Source organism: Aegilops tauschii, chromosome 7 (assembly GCF_002575655.3).
Source record: "Aegilops tauschii subsp. strangulata cultivar AL8/78 chromosome 7, Aet v6.0, whole genome shotgun sequence".
Classification (NCBI taxonomy): Eukaryota; Viridiplantae; Streptophyta; class Magnoliopsida; order Poales; family Poaceae; genus Aegilops; species Aegilops tauschii.
The window spans coordinates 49,887,735-49,898,917 of NC_053041.3; positions in this window are offsets into that span (position 1 = coordinate 49,887,735).

The window sequence follows — 11,183 nt, forward strand, 5'->3', positions numbered from 1 at the left end:
CTCGACGATTTTCTTGAGGAAAGGTTGTATGTGATACAACCAGAAGGTTTTGTCAATCCTGAAAGATGCTAACAAGTATGCAAAGCTCCAGCAATCCTTCTAAGGATTGGACTCAGCATCTCGGAGTTGGAATGGACGCTTTGATGAGATGATCAAAGATTTTGGGTTTATACAAAGTTCATGAGAAACTTGTGTTTCCAAATAAGTGAGTGGGAGCACCATAGAATTTCTGATGAGTATATGTTGTTGACATATTGTTGATCAGAGATGATGTAGAATTTCTGGAAAGTATACAGGGTTATTCGAAAAGTGTTTTTCAATGGAAAACCTGGATTAAGCTACTTGAACATTGAGCATCAAGATCTATAAGGATAGATCAAAAACGCTTAATAGTACTTTCAAATGAATACATACCGTGACAAGTTTTTTGAAGGAGTTCAAAATAGATCAGCAAAGAAGGAGTTCTTGGCTGTGTTACAAGGTGTGAGTATTGAGTAAGACTCAAGACCTGACCACAGCAGAAGAGAGAGAAAGGACGAAGGTCGTCCCCTATGCTATAGACGTAGGCTCTACAGTATGCTATGCTGTGTACCGCACCTAAAGTGTGCCTTGCCATGAGTTGGTCAAGGGGTACAAGAGTGATCCAGGAATGGATCACATGACAGCGGTCGAACTTATCCTTAGTAACTAGTGGACTAAGTAATTTTCTCGATTATGGAGGTGGTAAAAGAGTTCATTGTAAAGGGTTACGTCGATGCAAACTTTGACACTAATCCGGATGACTCTGAGTAGTAAACCGGATTCGTATAGTAGAGCAGTTATTTGGAATGGCTCCAAGTAGCGCGTGGTAGGTACATCTACAAGATGACATAGAAATTGGTAAAGCACACACGGATCTGAATGTTGCAGACCCGTTGACTAAAACCTCTCTCACAAGCAGAACCTGATCAAACCCTAGTAAACTCTTGCGTGTAGTCACATGGCGATGTGCACTATGAGTGTTAATCACATGGTGATGTGAACTAGATTATTGACTCTAGTGCAAGTGGGAGACTGTTGGAAATATGCCCTAGAGGCAATAATAAAATGGTTATTACTATATTTCCTTGTTCAAGATAATCATTTATTATCCATGCTAAAATTGTATTGATAGGAAACTCAGATACATGTGTGGATACATAGACAACACCATGTCCCTAGTAAGCCTCTAGTTGACTAGCTCGTTGATCAATAGATGGTTACGGTTTCCTGACCATGGACATTGGATGTCGTTGATAACGGGATCACATCATTAGGAGAATGATGTGATGGACAAGACCCAATCCTAAGCCTAGCACAAGATCGTGTAGTTCGTTTGCTAAGAGCTTTTCTAATGTCAAGTATCATTTCCTTAGACCATGAGATTGTGCAACTCCCGGATACCATAGGAATGCTTTGGGTGTACCAAACGTCACAACGTAACTGGGTGACTATAAAGGTGCACTACAGGTATCTCCGAAAGTGTCTGTTGGGTTGGCACGAATCGAGACTGGGATTTGTCACTCCATGTAAACGGAGAGGTATCTCTGGGCCCACTCGGTAGGACATCATCATAATGTGCACAATGTGACCAAGGAGTTGATCACGGGATGATGTGTTACGGAACAAGTAAAGAGACTTGCCGGTAACGAGATTGAACAAGGTATGGGGATACCGACGATCGAATCTCGGGCAAGTAACATACCGATAGACAAAGGGAATTGTATACGGGATTGATTGAATCCCCGACATCGTGGTTCATCCGATGAGATCATCGTGGAACATGTGGGAGCCAACATGGGTATCCAGATCCCGCTGTTGGTTATTGGCCGGAGAACGACTCGGTCATGTCTGCATGGTTCCCGAACCCGTAGGGTCTACACACTTAAGGTTCGATGACGCTTGGGTTATAGGGAATAGATATACGTGGTTACCGAATGTTGTTCGGAGTCCCGGATGAGATCCCGGACGTCACGAGGAGTTTCGGAATGGTCCGGAGGTAAAGATTTATATATGGGAAGTCCTGTTTTGGTCACCGGAAAAGTTTCGGGTGCTATCGGTAACGTACCGGGACCACCGGGAGGGTCCCGGGGGTCCACAAGGTGGGGCCACCGGCCCCAGAGGGCTGCGTGGGCCAAGTGTGGGAAGGGACCAGCCCCTAGGTGGGCTGGTGCGCCTCCCACATGGGGCCCAAGACACAGGGAAGGGGAAAGGGGAAACCATAGGCTCAGATGGGCCTAAGGCCCACCTAGTGGTGCGCCCCCTCTCTCCCCCCTTGGCCGCCCCTCCAAGTCCCACTAGGGCTGGCCGCACCCCTTTGGGGGGGACCCTAGATGGGGGCGCAGCCCCTCCCCCTCCCCTATATATAGTGGGGGTTTTGGGGCTGCCAGACAGATGAGTCTTCCTCTTTCTTTGGCGCAGCCCTACCCTTCTCCCTCCTCGTCTCTCGCAGTGCTTGGCGAAGCCCTGCTGGAGTGCCACGCTCCTCCATCACCACCATGCCGTTGTGCTGCTGCTGGACGGAGTCTTCCCCAACCTCTCCCTCTCTCCTTGCTGGATCAAGGCGTGGGAGACGTCACCGGGCTGCACGTGTGTTGAACGCGGAGGCGCCGTGGTTCGGCGCTTAGATCCGAATCAACCGCGATCTGAATCGCTACGAGTACGACTCCTTCATCCGCGTTCTTGCAACGCTTCCGCTTAGCGATCTACAATGGTATGTAGATGCACTCCCCTTCCCTCGTTGCTAGATTAGTCCATAGATTGATCTTGGTGATGCGTAGAAAATTTTGAATTTCTGCTACGTTCTCCAACAGATTGAAGATCGCCGAAATGAAGAAAAGACAAATCGGTGATATTGGGTTCATTAACACAAATCTCATAGATGCATATATGGTTGAATTTCAGGCCAGAGATACCGAGGCCAAGTTGCTACAATCGTTTGTATTAAATCAAAACAAAGCTATAATACTCTTTCCTTACATCTTCGGTTTCCCTTATTAGTCGAGGTTATAGTAATGTAATTGATGGGTTATGCATGTGTACGCAGCTTTCACTATATTCTCCTAGAGATTAAGCTTGAGCAGGGACTAGTAACCGTCCTATACTCAAGACGAAAAATCCCAAGGAGTATGCGGACATGACTAAAATTCTAGAGAAGTAAGTTAAATCGATCATTATCGCACCATATCGGCAACTTTGTTCATTTCCTGATATCAAGTAATTGTTTTCTTTGTCTGGCAGCGTTAGGAAAAAATTCACCTCAAAAACTCTGGGACTGCCGAAGAAGCTGCAATTTAAACACCCGAAAGTAAGTACTATAGTAGCATGGTCCGCGCATCTCCTAGTGATTCAAGCGCTAGTTTCATCAATACCATTTAGCATGCTTGCTTATCAGTTTGATTGACCTCTATTTCTTGTAAAGTGGTTGTGGCAGGAACAAGGGAATGATTACTGTGGATACTACGTTTGCGAGTCCATCTGCCACACGGCCTGTGAGCGGGGCTACTCTAAGAAACGATATGAAGTGTGTAAGCAATAATATTCACAATTTTATTTTATTACCATCATTTGTGTTGAGTTTCATTCATTCATATATATATATGTATTGACCCCCTTCTTCAAATTTAGATGTTTCGGATGCGGGATGAACTCCTAGAACCAGATCGCATGCGAGCAATTGAAGAGGAATTGGCGGCATTCTTTCTTGACCACGTGATCGATAAAGACGGAGAATACCATGTGCACCCTGCATTCATATATAATTAGGGGATTCTATTGTAAGAGATCTTATAATGTATATATGTAGCCAGTAGCGTCAGATAGATATACGAAAACTTGTTGTTCGACCAATCTCTCGGAGAAGGAGAGGTCGGTATCACTTCTCTCTGTATGCATATGTTCATGACGATCTTCTGTTTCCTTCATTTGCTTACTAGCTAGCATGTCGAGTCCTCTCTATACGTATAGTACGTAGAATCGACCAAGCACGAAGATAAGAGAGGACACTTCTCTCTATTAATTAGCTAGCTAACACAATATATGAAACACCTAAATTAACCCCCCAACACCACCAAACCCCCCTTTAAAAAAACAAAAACCCCAGCCCCTGAAATGCTGACGTGTGGATGCCTTTTGGTCCCGGTTGGTGTCACATATCAAAGGTTCAAACATGCCCATGGAGGCCCATCTGTCCCGGTTCGTGTAAGAACCGGGACTAAAGGCCTAGGGCAATAGTAACGACCTTTTAGTCTCGGTTCCTAAACCAGGACAAAAGGCCCTTACGAACAGGGACAAATGGCCCTTTTTCTACTAGTGTGATGCAGTTTGCGATCTGAACCATCACAGGAGGTGAGATGGAATTAAAAAGGAAACTCAGAACTTGAGAGTCTCGAGCCTAGTCGATCTCATACGCCGGGTTGGGCACATCGGTGGGCTTGCCATCCTTGTCAGAGAGCTTGGGCGCCAGTACTACTAGGTAAAACCTTATACACAGAATCTTAGTAGTAGCGCTGGGTAAAATGAGGCGTTGCTGCTACATAGTAGTACCGCGTGTCAGTAAGACGCGCTACTGCTATCCTTTTAGCAGCAACGCGTTTTAGCGAAACGTGCTGCTGCTAAGTTTGAACTGGGCGCATATGGCTAGCCCCACTTAGCAGACGCACATATCCCGATACCGCTCTACTGCTATGCTCCGTAGTAGTAGTGCTTTTCTTCGACACGTGCTGCTACTAACCCTACCTTATCATCCCTGTAACACCCCAAAAATTTTATTTGGTTTTATTAATTTTCTTTTTATGGGAAGGAGGTTATTTACTTTTTTTTAAAACCTCTCCTCAAAACCTTTAAGGCAAGTATTTTATGTTTCTTTCTCAACTTTTACTTTGGTCTTGAAGGCTTTTCATTTTGTGTTGACTCAACACAACTATTTTCTTTGGGAAAGTTTTTGAAATCCCTTCTTTTAAAAATAACCCTATGGCTTATGGATTGATCCTCCCCTTTCAAAGATTATCTCTTGCCATGACCTAGGTTGTAATCCCCCTCCCAAGAGCCATCTTACCACTTTGTGTCAAGTCTAGCTTCAAATCCAGCAAGTTAAACTCCCCCTTGGATTTATTTCCATTTATTTTAAATCAAAAATCCTTTCTGTCTTCTATTTTGGCCCTTAGAGATTTACAAAGGAACCACTAGAATTCCTTTGAGTTTTGATTCCAAACAAGTTTCCCTGACTAGTCCTTAGAACCCTCAACTAAGATCCATGAAGATCCACTGGTCCACAGTTCAAAATTTTCAAAATTTGCTTGCTGCAAGTTTGGACCAGATTTGTCATTTTCGGTGAAATTCATAATTTTTCTTCTCCAAAAATTCTGAGAAAAATCATGAGGCCTCCAGATGCATCAAGAGACCTCTCCACCAAAGATCAGCTCCAGGAAAATTTCCCACATGCCAGAATCATTTCGTCGAACAGCTGGCGTGCACTGTTACAGTCAACTTCAGAGTTTCAGTGATCAGTTTCAGTCGTCAGTGTTGTTTTCTTCAGAACCTCACGTCGATCTCGCCAGTAACTGCAGTGGCGCCTTGCTCCCTGTGCCCCCTTCTTATCCACCGCGCCGCACGGTCGCCTGGACGGTTGCGAGCGTCGGCGGTGAGTTGGCAGAGGTGCATCACCTCCGAGAGCGGCAGCGGCAGCACTTGCTACGGCTGCCAGAGAGGCGCAGCGAGGGACGGCGCCGTCCAGCACCGCCCAAACCACCAGAAGCCTCCGCGTGGCCGTCCCCTTCCCTGTGCGTGCTGCAGAGTCGTCGTCGTAGCCTGAGTGGCGCAGAGCGCGCCCACTGTCGCCGACGAGCCCGTGAGGCCGTTCCGTCGAGGGCTGGAGTATCACCAAAGTCCGACCGAGATTAACTGTAAAACGGAGTCAGTGAACCAATCCGCTGCTGCCCAGCCCCCTAAACCCCTCGTCCGACCACTTCCCCGCCGTAATCGCCCGCCGGAGATATCACGTTTGCGGCAACCGCCTCGGATCGGCTATAAAAGGAAGCCCCGAGCTCGATCTCGAACAGGCACCATCACTCCACCTCACCAGAGCCGCGCCCAGCCACTAGGAGGACCTCGAGGAGGCCTTCTTCCCCGACTCCGGCCGCCCCGATCCGCTTCGGGCTCCGGCACGATTCTCTCCGGTGAGGGCACTCCTGCCTCCCAAACCTTGCCAGTAGCTTCCTAGTGCACCCACTCCTCTAACCCACGCCCTAATTTGAAGGTTGCAGCTCTCCTCGGCGAGACCCATCACCGCCCGAACCACCGTCCGCCGGAGTGGAGGCCGCCGTCGACGTGGTGCCCGCGGACGACCAACTCCACCACCCACAGACGCGGGAGAGCTCAGTGAGTCCGTAGGTACCCTCCGATCCCCCTACCTCGCCGTGGATCATCGCCGGCGACCACCGCAAGCCTCGGCGCCGGCGGGCTCTGTTTCAAAGTTTGAACCTGACGGGTGGGACCCCCTCGTCAGCCTCTTCTCTTCTTATTCGAACCGTTTTCTGAAAGCGCCTTTGGGCAAAGTACGTTTTCCTTCTGGGCTGGCGTATTTCTAACCGAAACGTTTCTGTTTTTATAAACTAGCCCCTGGAAACTTTCTGTTTCATTACAGATGAGTCCTTGGACTAAAACCTTAATAACTTCTAAACAAAAGAGGATTTTGAGTTGATTCTTTTTCTTTCATCTTTGATTTTATGTCTAGTTTTTTATAATATTTATTTGAAAAATATTTGGAACAACTTTTATGCACACTCGGTATTTACGTTAGTATGCGATTTCTTTATACCGTAGATACCGGAGGAGGTGACGGAACCGCGAACTTCGCCGAGCTAGACTCCGACTACTCCGAACCAGGCAAGCATGTTTGAACCTTTGATATGATGAGTGTTTTGCATGTTGCTTGTATAGTTAGTGCATGGCATGTTTATATGAGCATCAGCGAGTGTTATATTGCATGCAAGGCAACTACCAGTATGTTCCGAAACTTGATGTGATCTTTTGATGGGTGATAACACAATCATGTGGTGACATGAAAGGTGATAAGATGGTAGTGTTGAAGCATACTAGTCTTATGTCAACCGTTAAACTCCAGTGTTAACATGGGTCAAGCCACGTTACCGTCCGTCCCCTTTTCGTGCTGCCACATGTTTTCTGCAAAGAATACGGTTTAGTAAGTTGCAAACCTCTTTCCTCGTACACACCAAAGAGAGGGGCCGGGATGAGGGTTCCATGGCCCTAGATTAAAGCCAGTCATCCGGTCAGGGGGCATGGGTGTTTCCGGTTGGGACCGAGAGGGGGGCACCCCTTAGAGCGCGCGATATAAATTTGATCCCATGCTACGCGAGGTTGTAGCCTCCCCGTCTTAAGGTTTTTCTTGAACGTTGCCTAGAGTGATTCCTGGCAACGGAATGTGGAATGGGTGTGTACGGGTTAGATGTGTTTCTCCTAAAATACCATAAACGGAACTAGTCCCTTGTGACTACTGAAATCCGTTGGCTGTGGTTAAAAGTACAAACTCTGCAGAGTCAAAACCTTCCGAGTAATCATGTCCATGGTCAAGGATCTTGGTCAACATATCCATATCAGTATCAGTATCAGTCTCAACGTCCGTCTCAGCGTTAGTCTCTGTGTCAGTCTCAGTGAAAATCCCCGGTGAACAAACATGAGTGGTAAACCAGGTTGGATGTTATTCCTGTGGATGGACTAACCAGTTTATTATTACGTACATGAGTATTTCCTTGAGATGATTTAAATTCATGAGCTACTTGAATTCGAATAATGAAATATAAGCCCTTTATGTGATGTCGCTCAGACGTCCGACTATGGCACTCTTGTTATTTACTTTTGATATAAGCCCTTTATGTGATGTCGCTCAGACGTCCGATTGTGGCACTCTTGTTATTTACTTTTAATATAAGCCCTTTATGTGATGTCGCTCAGACGTCCGACTGTGGCACTCTTGTTATTTACTTTTGATATAAGCCCTTTATGTGATGTCGCTCAGACGTCCGATTGTGGCACTCTTGTTATTTACTTTTGATATAAGCCCTTTATGTGATGTCGCTCAGACGTCCGACTGTGGCACTCTTGTTATTTACTTTTGATATAAGCCCTTTATGTGATGTCGCTCAAGACGTCCGACTGTGGCACTCTTGTTATTTACTTTTGATATAAGCCCTTTATGTGATGTCGCTCAGACGTCCGACTGTGGCACGCACTGTCATTTATATTCCAATATAAGCCCTTTATGTGGTGTCGCCCTGACGCGCGACTGCGGCATTGTTAATTTATTTCTACCCTTCGAGGCGTCGCTTCAGACACCCGATCGGTTTTCAGTTAGTTCATTGGGATTTCGGGAGGACTACCGCCTGAGTTCCTTTTTCTTTATCATGCAGTGCAATTTTATTATCTGAGTGCGCATTACAAATCTGCTCATGTGCATCATGTTTGCATTTGTTATATCTCATGTCCAAACTGTCTTGCGAGTACTTTCATAGTACTCACCTGGCTTGTTGATTTGGCCAGATGTTGACAAAGGCGGTCTCATGGATGAAGAGTTCGATAGCGAGTCCGACGCCTAGAGGAGTCCCAGTCAGTCCCGTGCGATCCTGGAATTGGTCACTTGTATTATATACACTTCCGCTACCCAGAATAAAAGTCATCGAGCCTCACTCCGGCGCTCGATGAGTTGTGAGATTTAGGAGTCATGTAACCCACTTCACTGTGACATATCCACCACCACTTTTATTACGAGTCAGTAGTATGCCACCATACCCCTTGTGTCATATCCGCCTTTATGTATAATATCGGCGTGCTTGTAATAAATTGTTGAGCAGCCTCAGCTCAACCCTGTATAATATTTAGTACTTCTGGATTTCTGTATCAAGGATTTGTCTACCAGTAAGAAGGATTCTTCTATACTGGTTCGATAAAAGGGTCGGTTTCTCAATAAATGTTTTATTGGAAAACCGGTCCTGACAACCTTGGTATCGGAGCCAGGCTGACTGTAGGAAGCCACTAGGTGCGATCGCTCATCGGTTATTAGCGTTTTTAGTGCTTTTCAACTTTTTGCAAGTGTAGCGATTTTCCTGTTGGTCAACATAAATTTATGACTTGACTATCCGGAATTTTTGTCTACTTTTGTAGATGGCTGGCGACGACTGCGAGTCATAGGTGTTCGCCAATGTGCCTGAGGGGTTTATCAAGCTTCTCGTCTCCATCACCAAGCTCGCGATCGGGCCATCGACTCGACCAGAGTTCACACTCTACCAGCACAAGATCAGCGACAACGTGTCTATGCACCAGGCCGCGGTGCAATTCAAGGGAGGACGTTCTGCGTCTCACCACTTCCGTTTTGTGGGAAGGGCCATGCCTACGGAGAGGCATGCCATGCAGATGGCTGCCCGTGAGGCGATAGCTCGTCTTCGGGATGTTCTTCCTACGATGAAGACTCGTCGCTACCGCTACCTCCCATGCCATGTGACATATACTTGTCACTATGCATTCGCTTGCCCTAGGGGAGAGAGGGATGAGGCTATTGAGATGCTTGTTGAATATCTCAAAGCTCTTGAGGCAGCTTTTGACAACCTCGTGGACGACCTTCTGGCTGCCCGTATGGACTCAGTTCAGGGTTGTTCCGCCAACAGGAGGGAGCTTCTCCACATGGCACCACCACTAACTTTCGTCTCGTCCTCAGCATCCTATGCACCTGCCATTTTAGCCACCGCTCGCCGCCTGCCTACCACTGAGGAGTTTGACCAAGTCATTGCTCCTACTCCAATCAGAGCTGCACCACCTGCCGCACTCGCACCAACTCCTCAACGCAGTACTTCGCGCCTGGAGCCTATTTGTGAGGAGGAGGTTGAGTCTCCTACGCCACTGGGTCTTACCCTCGGCAGGCCGAAGGAAATTTGCACCATCTCCGACTGAGTGCGACTAGCAGCCGTGCGATGTGCCAGCTTGTATGATATGTTTATATGTATATAGGTTTGGTGAGAAGTAGTTTGTGTGCGCATCATGTAGGAACTCGAAGAAGTGCACTAGCCTAAATAACATGTCAGGAATGTGTACGCGCATCCTGAGTGATGTATTGTATAATTACGACTCGCGTGTAAGATATGTACTGAGCAGTCCTTCTCCATGCGCAATCAAGTATTTTTTCTTGAATAATCTGGGAGTCTTTTAAAATTCTGCCTTTACAAAATTATTCTTTTTGTCACTCGATTTTTCTCTTGAGTTTTTGCAAAAATACCCCAGAGTGGAAAATGCCTCGTCCCTGGACTCGTTCCATGCCTAGTCCGCCGGAAGAAAATTATGGTACCCAGTGAAGCAGCATTTTCTCAAGTATGCCGCCTTTATGAGCAAAGCCAGCAGCAGCACCAAGAAATGATGAATCATGTTATCAATATGGGAAATCACCGTGAACCATACCAGCCGCATTCCAAATTGTCTGAACTACAAAAGACACGGCCCCCAGCGTTCGCTCACACTGATAGGCCGCTTGAGGCCGATGATTGGCTTCGAGACATTGAAAGGAAATTAATTATTGCACAATGTTCGGACCGTGAGAAGGTACTCTATGCACCTCACTACCTCACTGGAGCAGCTGCATCATGGTGGGAAAATTTTCTACACATGCACCCCAATGAAAATAACATCACCTGGGAAGAATTTAAAGAAGGTTTTCGTGGGGCGCACATTCCCAGAAGCATTATGAAGATCAAGAAAAGGGAGTTTGATGACCTCAAGCAGAGAAGCATGACAGTGGCTGAGTACAATAGCCAGTTTACTCAATTATCTCGTTATGCCAACGAAGAGCATATGACTGAAAATAAAAGGATGGAGAAATTTTTGGACGGTCTGGCACCAGCACTTAAATGCCAGCTGGTCGTACACACCTTTCTAGATTTGAAAACACTTGTGGACAAAGCCATTACATTGGAAAATGAGCGCCGCAGCTTAGAGGATATTCGCAAACGCAAAAGGGACAAGACTACTCATGCTCGCAACAACCGGAACAAGACTGATTTTCAGAAAAATGGAGCGAACAAATCCACGACCAATGTCCCAAGCCCAACCAAATATTTTCATGCAAGGGACAAGGATTTTACGTATCGCCCAGGTGTTACTTGCTA